Raw genomic sequence first — 13,836 nt, forward strand, 5'->3', positions numbered from 1 at the left:
GTCAGTAATATTATAAGACTGATTAGTTATCACATTTATGCAAATTATGAAACAGAGATATAAGTAACTTATTTATATCAATAAAAGTATTCACTGTTAATTCACCTTGAGCTAGGTGACTGGTTTTCAAGTTCATTGGTGTTAATTAGAGCTAAATCAAATTTTATTGTCTCTAAATTCCCAAATTTAAATTCACATTTCATAACAAATTAAGAGATGTACACAATAAATGCCTAAGGATAACAGAGGCGAAAGAGAGGTACATGTTCAATAAAAGCTGTTCTGAAGGGGAGACACAGCATTTGTCAGAATTAGGACTCTGGGAAAAGATATATATTGGTTTGTGCACCTGGGCAATATTGGTCCCACTCCAACTTACTCAAGCCTCACTTATTCAATCTTTAAAATGAGTTGTCATAATTAAATAATACACTTTAAGTTACAAATAAAATCCAACAAGAGCTAGTTATAATATTTGGAATAATGGTCTCTCTGTTGGGTTGACAGCATTTGGGATTCCATGTGTAAGTATTATCCCGAAGGTCTTATCCTCTTTAATTATGCTATTACTATTCTTATCACTGCTTTATCAACCAAATGCTTCATTGTTCTAGAAGGTACTTCCATTAAGTTTCATACTTGAATCCATATATCTTGGTTGGAAAGAATATTATTGAATGCAGTTTTTACTTAGAATCTTCATATTTTAGCTGGATATAAATTGTTAGGATTTTCACTGTGCAGTTCTTGGATTACCTTTAATCCACAGGTGTGTTTGGGTGAAAACCGCCATTGGTAAAGTTATTGACTTAATTATTTTTGCAGTACTGCTTTACCTTAGATAGGTATGCAGCCAGTGACGATTCCCTGTTTGTCCACAGAGCTGTTCTAAGCTTAACTTTAAGAAGGCATGATATTTCATAAGCCCCTACTCTTAAATGAAGAGCTGTAGGAAAATAATGGCAGCTGAGACGGGGAGAATCAGTATTTTCTAAGTGTAAGCCCACTGACATGCTTTTGTCTTTGTTGTCCCCTATGGAGGTTTGACAATGGAAAAGTTAAAGTCAAAACTCAATCATAATATCATCATAGTTTTGTTCCTCCTCCTATAGAAGCTATATACACTGAAGGGGAGATAAACTTGTTTCTGTTTTGATCCCAAGTGGGGGATGGAGAAGAAGGCAGGATATTTTTTGCTTAGATGTGAGAGAGCAGGATGTTTTTCCACAAAAAAGTCAAACTACTTCATGGGGGAGCTTGGTAAAAAAAACACCCTTGAACAGACTGAGAGAATGTATATATGAACAGGAAACAGGAGGGAAGGCTTTTTGGTTGGGACTTGGTTTTTGCCTGTTCATTCCTGCACTTCAAAAGGCTCCTAAAGAGAACTGCTCCATGGAAAGCTGCAAGGCTTTGGACTCCAGCTGAGGCCTGAGGTTCCAGCTGCAGCTCCAGGTTCCAGCAGCAACACTGGTCTGCTGAAACTCTGCTGACTATGCCAGGGACTGATATCCTGTTTCATTGTAGTGTTCTTTAATATTCTTTTCTGATTGTTTGGGTTAGTAGGGTTGTTAGGGAGGTAGGCTCATTTCGTAAGTTCATAATAAAATATAATTGATAAGAAAATTGAGCCTACAATACATTTTATAAATATTATAACCATCACCATTAATGAAAGTTCTAACATTCACCTACCAATATTGCTTTTTTTTTAATAATTCCCAGCATGTTCTTTTGTGTTCAGATAACAGCTATCTCTCTGCTTTTACATGAATTAAACTTTTTACTAAAGCATGTGCACAGCTTTACCTATACTAATCACACCTCAACAAGCTGATTTTTTTATAAGTGTTAAGGAGTGGTAAGACAGCTTTGTCAGTAAAGCATTAGCCATGAAATCATGAGGACCTAAATTCAATCTCCAGAACCCATGTTAAAGAATGCAGAGAGTGGTAGCATACATTTATAATTTCAACACTAGGTTGGAGAGAGATCCGTGCAGCTTGCTGGGAAGACAGATTTACCTACCTAATGAAACTAGGAACTATCATCCTGAGTGAGTTAACCCAGACCCAGAAAGACACACATGGTATATACTCACTTGTAAGCAGGCATTAGCCAAATGACACAGGATAACGACACTACACTAAAGAGACCTAAAGAAACTAATTAACAAGTAGAGCCCTATGGAGAATGTTTTATTCTCATTCAGAAGGGCAAAAAAAAAAAAAATAGACACCAGAAGCAATTGAAGAGAAGGAACAGTAAGGGAGCCTACCATAGAGGTCCTCTGAAAGACTCCACTTAGGAGGGGAACCAAGCAGATGCTGAGACACAGAGCCAGACTTCAGGGTGGAGTAAAAGGAGTCTTCTGGAAAAGTTCTGGAATAGAAGCACCCGGAGGGGACATGAGCTCCACAAGGAGCTTAATGGAGCCAACAAATCTGGGTGGAGGAGGCTGGTGCTACAGTGACTGATGCACCAACCAGGGACCGTGCATGGTGCGGACCTAGACCCTGCTCAGATGTAGTAGATAGGCAGTACAGTCTTCTTGTGGGTCCCCTAAAGTGGAGAGTAGAGGCTAACCTCTGACATGGACTCTGGTGGTGAGTCCTTGATCAATTCCTCCCTGGGGTGACCTTGCCAGGCCACAAAGAAAGAGGATACAAGCAGTACAAATGAGACTTGATAGGCTGAGGACAAATATTAAGGGAGGAGGGCTCCCCTTTCTAAAGACTAGGGGAGGGAGGGAGGGAGGGAGGGGGTATGAGGGAGGGACAGTGAGATAAGGAGGCAACAAGGGATAGGCTACAGTTGGGATGTAAAGTGAACAAATTAAAAATAAAATTTAATTTAAAAAAAAAGAAGTTCCAGTATAGGAAAGTGAGAGATTCTATCTCAGGAATTAATGATAATTTTTAATTAATTAAAATTAAAGAATGAACCAATCAATGAATGAATAAATGAGACAGACGGCACCTGAGGAACGACACTCAAGGCTGTCCTTTTGTTTCTACACATGCAAACTGGCGCACGCGTGCACACACAGACACACACACACGAATAAAAATGTATTTTTTCTAGTTGCGTATACAGCAAATAAAAGGTTGCCTTGCCTCTGGATAAGAAAAGATATTTAAAGATATAAGTGGGGAGATAACAATTGAGATGTAATCTGAATAAATTACTTAAATAAAATATAAAGTAAAAATAAAAGATATTTAATAAGAGTCTGAAATAGCAAATTCAACCATGTAATTCATAACTGCTCACAAATAGTTAAAACACACAAGATCTTCTATATTAACCTGGCATCATATACACAAGTACAAGTCTTTTTAAAATATATTTTATTGATTTATTCATATTACATCTCAATTGTTAGCCCATCCTTGTATCCTTTCATTCCTCTCTCCCTCCCATTTTCCCCTTACTCCCCTCCCCTAAGACTGTGACTGAGGGGGACCTCCTCCCCCTGTATATGCTCATAGGTTATCAAGTCTCTTCTTGGTAGCCTAATATCCTTTCTCTGAGTGCCATCCGGCCTCCTCATCTGAGGAACATGGTCAAATATGGGGCACCAGAGTTTGTATAAAAGTCAGACCCCACTCTCCACTCAAATATGGAGAATGTCCTGTCCATTGGCTAGATCTGAGTAGTGGTTCAAAGTTTACTGCACATATTGTCCTTGGCTGGTGCCATAGTTTGAGCCAGACCCCTGGGCCCAGATCTGCCCATCATAATGTTCTTCTTGTACATTTCTAGGACCCTCTGGATCCTTCTATTTCCCCATTCTCCCATGCTTCTCTCACCTAGAGTCCCAATAGGATGTTCTCCCCTCTGTCTCACTTTTTTGGTAAGTGAAGAATTTCATGAGACATATCCCTTGGGCTAGTGTCCAGATATAAGTGAGTATATGCCATTTGACTATTTCTGCTTCCTGGTTAACTCACTCATTATGATCATCTCTAGTTCGATCCATACAAGTACAAGTCTTGAATGCAGAATTTATTATTACTGTGTCCTTGAACTGTTCACTTGCTTTCTATTTATTTGAAAACTAAACAAAATAAAGTAGTCTGTCCAAAAGAATCATACCAGTAATAGAAATTTTTACCTAAGTCTTTGAATAAAGGGGCTGAAAGTCTGGATTTCAGAGGTCTGAAACCTTGTCATGAAAGAACGCATAAATCTGGTGCTAGAGAGATGCCTCTGGCTGAGAGCACTGGTTGCTCCAAAGGACCCAGGTTCAAATACCAGAACTCACATGATGACACAACAATCTGTAACTCCTGTTGCAAATATTGTTTCAATGCCCATTTCTGTCCTTCTTAGGCACTGCATGCATGTGGTACGCAAACATATATATAGGCAAAACACCCACATGCATAAAATAAAAAATATAAATTTTTAGCAAGAAAATGCATAAATTATTTTGGAAAAGTTCTACTTTGGAAACATCTTACAAATGTCACTTACCTTACTCCAACTTCAGTTTTAGAACAAGTGTGTCACCTCTGAAGAGCAAGTAAAAGCTGTCTGATAAAGCTGTTCAGGAAACAGTTGTAACTTTTGACTTACTAGTTTAAATATGACTTGGAGTGGTTTTGGTCCCTGTTCACTAACTAACAAAATCCTCAGTTCAAAGGAGGCTGTCCTATGCTATTTCTCCCATTCAGGCAAGTAATTAAATTGGCAATGTGTCTGTGGCACAACCCAACTCTATAAAACCTATGTCAGATCATACTCGTATTTTACAGGCCAGTGACAAGGTCCAAGAGGGAATTTTGTTGACACGAAGACATCAGGAAAATAGGCTCCTGATAAGGCAACCTGGGGCTTATTACTATTTACTTTAATTGGAAGCAATTAAACTGCCTTGGGACCAATCTTGATGGATACCCAAGCATACAAATACATCTGTATTTGTTTTATGTCAATTATTTTTTCGCTAAGATACAGCTTATGCATGGTAAATTTTACTGAACTAGGGGCCAATCCTTACTTTAGATAAATGTATATGATTGTGTTACCACTGCAAAATTAAAACAAAAGAACATATCCATCACTTCAAAAAGTACTTGTATTTATCTGCAATAAGGCAATCTGATGACCACCATCAGCTCCTAAAACCTCCTGGTTGTCTTACAAGTTTTCTTTCACAAAAAAAACAAAACATATTAATGGCATCTTACAATATCTAGCATTGTAAATATGGCTTATTTTCTCCACCCTAACGCTTATATGTTTCACATATGAGAACTTTGTTCCTTTTTTTTTATTGTGTGATATCTTGTATGTGAATGTACCCAGGGTATTTACTGATAAATGAATATGTATATAATTTTTATTAACTAAAATTGTTGCACACCTTTAATCTCAAAATTCAGGAGGCAGAGACAGGAAGATCTCTGTGAGTTTGATGCCAGCCTGGTCTACAAAGTAAGGCCAGGACAGGCAAGGCTAGAGAGAGAGAGAGAGAGAGAGAGAGAGAGAGAGAGAGAGAGAGAGAGAGAATTTTGAATACTCTCATCTCATAACCCTTTCTTCTTTCTACCCAATCAGTCCCCACCAAGTTCCTTTCCTGTACTCATGTATTTTTAGTTGGATTTATGATGCACAGACTTTAACAAGGACTGCCTGTGTAACCATGAATTTGGAGCATCCACTGGAACATGGTGAGTTCACCAGCAGTTAAACATGTGAAGACACTAATACACCTCTTTCAGTATCCAAGGTAGTTTTAAAAATAAGTATTCTGTGAGAGTTACCAATATTTTTATGTGACTATTCATGTGCATTTGGCTACAATAAATATACTGAAGTAGGATCATCAACAGACTTGATATATTTTCTTTTATACTATAGAACATTATGAGATGCTATTTTTAAAGTGTTATATCACATTGCATTTCACTGACAATGCATGATAATTACAATTTCTAACACATCCAATTACATGCAATGCTATGACTGGTATACTGATGACAGAATTAAGACCTTCAATAAGAGGCTTTGGGAAGTATATGTATTTTTCTGTCATTTGCATGCATATTTTTCCAAGTTAGCACTTAGATAATAACAAAACATAATAATAATAACAAAATATGAGATAAAGCAAGCACCACAACATTGAAGTTGGACAAGAGAAACCAATAGAAGTAAAAGGTCCCCCAAAGAAGGTACAAGAGTCAGAGACACACTTGTTTACATACTCAAGAGTCCCATAAAAATACCAAATTGAAATCTATAATATATACAGAGAGGACCTGGTGCAGACCCACGTAGGCCCTGTGCTTGTTGCTTCAGGTTCTGTAAGTTCCTAGGGGCCTTATGCAACTGATTCATAGGACCTTGTTCTGATGTCCTCTGTCTATTCTAGCTCTTACACTCTTTCCGTATCCCCTTCCTCAGGATTCCGTGATCTATGAAAAGAGAAATTTAATGGAGACATCTCACTTGGAGTTATGTGTCCCAATGTCTGTCTCTCTGAATAGTATCTGGCTGTGGGTCTCTGAATCTGTTCCCATCTGCTGTGGGAGATAACTTCTGTAGTGATAGCTGAATAAAGCACCGATCTATCAGTATGGCGGAATATCATTAGAAGACATTTTTTTTGTTTTTGTTTGTTTGTTTGTTTGTTTGTTAGACCAGTAGTACTTGACTTTTACATTAGGTCTCTGGTTTCTAATAGGTCTACCCAGTTTCTGAGTTTTAGCCATCCAAGCAGGTGTCTGGTGTGGATTCCTTCTTGTTGAGTGGGCATCAACGCAAATCAAACTTTGGTTGGTAACTCCAATAAGTTTTATACCGTGGTTGCCCTAGCATATTTTGTAGGCAGAACAGATTGTAGATCAAAGGCTTTGCGGCTTGGTTGGTGCTTTCATTTCTCTTTCTGTAGCTTGCTGGATGCCTTCCTGCACAAAACACACTAAAACCTATGGGTGGGGGGATCTCCGTAGACACCAACGTGACCTCTCTATGTTCACTGGGCTCTGTGAGTGTTGTCAGCAATGGGGCCTTGCTGTCAGTTTGAGGCGAGCAATCCATTGTCTTGAAATAGCCTGGATTGTTCATGTATTTCCATGGGACCTCTTTGGACAGAACTCATACGGAGGTAGCCCCGTTCCAGTGTCTTAGGGCTTTATTGCTGTGAAGAGACACCATGATCATGGCAACTCTTATAAAAGAAAAAAATTTAATTGAAACTGCCTTACAGTTTCAGAGGTTTAGTCCATTATCATCATGGCACAAAGCATAGTCGGATGCAGGCAGACATGGTATTGGAGAAGCTGAGAGTTCTGTATCTTGGCAGCAAAAAGAGTATATCAGCCACTGAGCCTGGGATTGAGCTTCTGAGACCTCAAGGGCCAACCTTAAAGTGATATGTTTCCTCCAACAAGGCCATACCTCCTAAGAGTGCCAGTCCCTATGAGCCAAGCATTCAATCACATGAATCTATGGGTGCCATTCCTAGTCAAACAACCATAATTGGTATTAGAAGATTCATTTGGTGACAAAAGATAGTCACTTGGGACTCCACCTCCCCCATTATTAGTATATCTCATTAATATTGCCTTCATATATTTTAGAAAGTTTGAAATTCACTAGGCTTCTATACCGCTTCCAAAGTGCCCTTCATTTTATCATCTCTCCCTGCATTCCCTCTATAAACTCAACTCTGCCCCAAAACTCAACCTCTAATCCTTCCATTCCCTTCCTCTCCCCAGTCCCCTAGTCCATTCATAAAATCTATTCTGTTTCTTGGTTCCAGGGACATCCATGTGTTCCCTACTCCCACCCCAATCCTTATCTTTATACCTAATCTCTCTGGGCCTACAGATTGTTGGTTGGTTTTTATATTTTCCTTTTTCCTGTAATATATTTATTTATTTAATTACTTTACATCCAGATCCCAGCCTCCTTCCTTCTCTCCTCCCAGTTCCACCCTCAACCGTCCTCCCATTCCCTCCTCTCCTTCCTCCTAGAGAAGGTGAGGCCCATAATTGATACCAATCCACTCTAGTATCTCAAGTTCATACAGGAGGAAAGGCATCTTTTTCCACTGGGGAGTGACAAGGCTTCCCAGATAGGAAAAAGTGACCTAGCAGTATGTAGTAGATTCAGATACAGCCCCTACTCCTATTGTTAAGGGACCCACATGATGATCTAGCTGCACATTTGCTACATATGTATAGGGGATCTAAGTTCTGTCCATGCAAAATCTTTGGTTGGTGGTTCCCTCTCTGTAAGTCCCCGTGGACCCAGGTTAGATTACTTTGAAGGTCTTCTTGTGGTATTCATGATCTCGCCTGCTCCCTTTCTCCTTCCTCCAACTCTTCCACCTTACTCTCCCAGCTCAGCCCATTGCTTGGACTTGGGTTTCTACATCTGTCTCCACCAGTTGCTGGACTCAGAAGACAGTTATGCTAGACTCTTGTCTGCAAGCATAGTGGCAGTGGTCTGCACTCTCCTGGGGTGTGGGTCTCAATCTGGGCCAGTCACAGGTTTGGCATTCTCTCAATCTCTGTTCCATCTTTGTCTCTATGCTTGTGGTAGAAAAGACATATTTTGGGCCTACGGTTTTATGTCTTGGTGGTGTCCCCATCCATCTACTGGGAGTTTCACCTGGCTTCATGAGATGCCAACTTTATGCTCCTTAATACCAATTGCCTGGAGTCTTAGTTAGGATCATCCCCCATAGACTCCTAGGAGCCACCACTGTTCCAGAGATGACCTCTATTTCTGTTCTCTCTCCAAGTTCTATCCATCTGCCCTCCTTTTCTCTGACCACCTTAACCCCACTCCCACTATCCTCCTCACCCAACCTATCACCTAGGTCCCTCCCTCCATCTACCGTAGGTTTTGAACTCTATCAAACCTACTTCATTTTGGATTCTTCAATGCTTAAACCTCACTTCCAACCCACATGTCCCGGATAGGAGAGAAAAGAGGTTAATGGGAAAAGGAAAAGTAGACCTTTTTAGACTCAGTTCCTTGGAGCAATTCCACTCTTCATAGTCAGGATTTCAGCAGACCTGTTAAAAGGAAAACCAGCAATTCAGCAAAGATGACTGCAACTGCAGCCACTGGAACCCGGAGGAACAGCCAAAACTTCAAAGCCTTTGCTAGAATGGTTATCTCTAGGAGCATTTCAAAGGGGAGCAATGAGCAAGCAAACAATAGGAAATGATGCCAGGACCAAACAGCCCAGCTTCTTGTAATATATATATATATATATATATATATATATATATATATATATATATATATATATATATATATATATATATATATATTCAGAGTCCATACTAGGATGTATCATTTGTCAAAGAACATGCCCCCACATGCCCACACAAGAGACAGTTCCTCTTCTAGTAGACAAACATCACCTATTCTCTCACAAGTCTGTTTCCAGCAGAAAAGCACCTCAAACACACAAGTCTGTTTTTTATCCCACTTTTGGGATGAAAACAAAAAATATATTTACATCATGCTCCTCAAAAAGCAGTTCCTCTACCAGTTGACAATCATCACCTGTTCTCTCACAAGTCTGTTTCCAGCAGAAAAACACCACACACCCTCACACAAGTCTGTGTTACATCCCAAACTTGGGATCAAAACAAAAACATATTTACATCCACTACAATCTACTTTTGATATCTATTGTATTTCCTATTGGATGATATTCAAATCATCTTCCCTTGGGATCTCTTTGACTTCTTTGGATCTGTGGGTTTTAGTACTGTTATCCTGTACCATATGCCTAATATTCACTTATGAGTAAGTACCTACCAAGTGTGTCTTTCTGAGTCTTTGTTATCTCACTCATGATGATCTTTTCTAGTTCCATCCACTTGTTTGTAAACTTCATACAGTTAAAGAACTTTTGGAGGTGTCTCCATTCCTTATTTCAAGCTGTACTACAAAGCTTGTAAAAAAAAATAAAATAAAAGGAAGGTACTGGCATAGAAATGCACTGGTTGATCAGTGGAATCAAACGGAAGACCCAGAAATAAACCTACATATCTATGAAAACCTTATTTTTACAATGAGGGCAAAAACCATATAATGGAAAAGGACAGTATTTTCAACAAGTAGTGCTGGTCTAACTGGATGTCTACCTGTAGAAAAGGCAAACAGATCCAAACAGATCACCCTGCACAGAACTGAAGTCCAAGTAGATCAAAGAATTCAATATAAAACCAGAGACACTGAATCTATTAGAAGAAAAAGTGGGGAAGAGCTTTAAATTCATTGGATATAGGAGACAGCTTCCTGAACCAAACACCAATAGCACAGGCTCTAAGAGCAGCAATTAGTAAATGGGACTTCATGAAACTGAAAGGTTTCTGTAAGGCAAAGGACACTGTCAATAGAACAAAATGGGCATCTACAGACTGGGAGAAGATCTTCACCAACTCTAAATCTTACAAAGCAATAATATCCAAAATATATAAAGAAATCAGAAAATTAATCACTACCAAAGCAAATTATCCAGTTAAATAATGGGGTACAGAGATAAACAGAGAATTCTCAACAAAGGAACATTGAATGGCCAAGAAACACATAAAGAAATGCTTAACCTTCTTAGTTATCAGGGAAATGAAAACCAAATGATTCTCAGATTACATGTTATACCTATCAGAATGGTTAAGATCAAAAGTGACAGCACATACTGGCAAGGATGTGGAGAACAGGGAACACTCCTCCATTGATGGTAGATATGCAAACTTGTACAACCACTTTGGAAATCAATCTGGTGCTTTCTTGGAAAATGGGAATAGTGCTACCACAAGACCCAGCCATACCACTCAAAAGATGCTCCACCATACCACAAGGACATTTGTTCAACTATGTCTATAGCAGCCTTAACCATAATAGCCAGAATTTGGAAACAACCTTGATGTCCCGCAAAGAATGGATAAAGAAACTATGATACATTTACACAATGGAATATTACTCAGATATTGAAACAAGGAAATTTTGAAATTTTCCGGACAAATGGATAGGGTTGGAAAAGATCATCCTGAGTGAGGTAACCCAGACCCAGAAAGGCATGCGTGGTATATACTCACCCGTAAGTGGATATTAGCCTAATATAGATGTCCTCTGAGAGCCTCCACCTAGTGGGGAATCCAGACAGATACTGGTACTCACTGCTGGACTCCAAGTGAAAGTGGTATGGAAGAATGGGGCATGGAAGGACCCAAAGGGTTCAGGAGACCATCAAGGCCAGTGGGTCTGGACACAGAAGGGGCTGGCACAAACTCTTGCACCAACCATGACAATGCGCGCAGTAGTAAAGCTAGAGCCCCTGTTCAGATCTAACCAATGGACAGCTCATTCTCCATGCTTGTAGGGAGAGTAGGGACTGCATCTGATAGGAACACTGGTCCCCCCATTTGATCACTTCCACCTTAGTGGGGAAGTCTAGCAGCACAAAGAGGAAGGGGAGGCATGCTATCTAGATGAAACCTGATAGTCTGTGGTCATATGGTGGGGAGTAGGTCCCCTTATGTCTAGGTCTAGAGTGGGGTAATAGGCTAGAAGAAGGATGGGGGCAGTGAGAATAGGAAGATACAAATGAGGGGATAACATTCCTGAAATAATCTGAACAACTTGTAAGAAGTTAAAAGTGTTTTAAATGTTTTGCTATTGAAGTGGCAATAGCTGTGTCCATCTAGATCCTGCACTCTTTCCTCTGGCAGAATCAACTTCCTGTGGATGCTAACACTGTTCTGTGGTTGTATTTTCAAAATCACTGGTGTGGTAAGTGAAGGCTTTCGTGGGACATGCCCCTTGGGCTAATATGCAGATATAAGTGAGTATATACCATTTGAGTCTTTTTGCTTCTGGGTTAACTCACTCATTATCATCATTTCTAGCTCAATCCATTTATCCACAAATTTCGGGAATTCCTTGTTTTTAATAGCTGAATAGTATTCCATAGTGTATATGTACCACAGTTTCTTTATCCATTCTTCTATTGAGGGACACTTAGGCTGTTTCCATGTTCTGGCTATTATGAATAAGGCTGCTATGAACATGGTTGAGCAAAGTTTCTTGTTGTGTGCTGGAGCATCTTCTGGGTATATTCCAAGGAGTGGAATAGCTGGGTCTTTAGGAAGCCCTATTCCCATTTTTCTGAGATAGCACCAGATAGATTTCCAAAGTGGTTGTGCTAGTTTGCATTCCCACCAGCAATGAAGGAGTGTTCCTCTCTCCCCACATCCTCACCAGCATGTGGTGTCGCTTGAATTTTTGATCTTAGCCATTCTGATGGGTGTAAGATGGAATCTCAGAGTTGTTTTGATTTGCATTTCGCTGATGATTAAGGAGGTTTCACTTACCAGGAAACTGAGACAGAGGGGAGGACATTCTAGTGGGACTCTAGATGAGAGAATCATGGGAGAATGGCAAAGTAGAAGGATCCAGAGGGTCCTAGAAGCCTACAAGTAGAACATTATGATAGGCAGATTTGGGCACAGGGGTCCCGCTCATACTAAGGCACCAGCCAAGGACAATACAGGCGGTAAACCTTAAACCCCTACCCAGATCTAGACAATGGACAGAACACTCTCCACAGTAGAGTGGAGAGTGGGATATGACTTTCTCACATACTCTGGTGCCTCACCTTTGACCATGTCCCCTGGAGGGGGAGACCTGGTGGCACTCAGAGGAAGGACAGCAGGTTACCAAGAAGAGACTTGATACCCTATGAGCATATACAGGGGGAGGTAATCCCCCTCAGGAACAGTCATAGGGGAGGGGAATAAGAGGAAAATGGGAGGGAGGGAAGAATGGGAGGATACAAGGGATGGGATAACCATTGAGATGTAACAAGAATAAAATAATAAAGGACAAAAAAAAGTTTTAAATAATCACTGGTGTGAACATCAGTTGGGATTGCTACCAAGGCATTAAGCATCCAACCCAGCAGAACTCTCTTACTGAGAGAGCTCCACAGGAATATTTTAATGTTGATAACTCTTAAATGTATTTTTCACTTTAGTTCTCAATTGCTTCCAGAATATCCAAGAGAATCTTCACACTTAAATTTCCAAAATGAAGCTCATTTCCTCTTTCTGCTCCTAACCTTATACTACTATATTTTACATCCCACACAGTAGACATTTATCCTTCTACTTACTTAAGCAACTAGATTACTATTTTCCCATGATTTCATGCAATACAACAGTTACCTTTCAAACACATGTGAATAATTTATAATGGTAATATAAAATATTAGGCCCATTTCATCTATGACTTCATTTATGTCCGCTGTCTTGTTCTGTCTGTTAGTAAAAGGACTGTATTGAAGTTCCCTACTATTACTGTGTTAAAGTTAATCTCTGGACTAATTACTAGTAGTGGGCATACCCAGGTTTTGGTTATATATGTTCATAATCATAATTTCCTGATGGTAACTTATTTCTTTGGCCAAAATGAAGTGACTTTTATTGCTTATGATTAGTTTTTGACATGAAGTTTGAAATCCAGATTCTGTAATAATTACAGATGGTTGAGGAGATTCAAATGAAAATTACATCATAATATTTGTTTAATATTTTTGAAATTTATGCAAATAAAATGACATTGTCTTAGCAATATCTAAGAGAATGATGAAAGAGGGCTGTGTTAAAGTTACTCGATGTCTAATAAAAGAAGATCTAGGAGAAGGAAAACCAAGGTAGTAGTTCAATTTAAAAACTCTGGAAGTTCAGATTCAGGTAGCACTGGTCAGGCTATTTGTTCACTCCTAAACTTTACTCTGCTTTTCTCTTCCAGAATATTTGGGTTTCAGGTAGACATTTTGGTCCTTCATCAAGACAT

The sequence above is a fragment of the Acomys minous genome, assembly GCF_964271855.1.
Source record: "Acomys minous genome assembly, chromosome: 2".
Lineage (NCBI taxonomy): Eukaryota > Metazoa > Chordata > Mammalia > Rodentia > Muridae > Acomys > Acomys minous.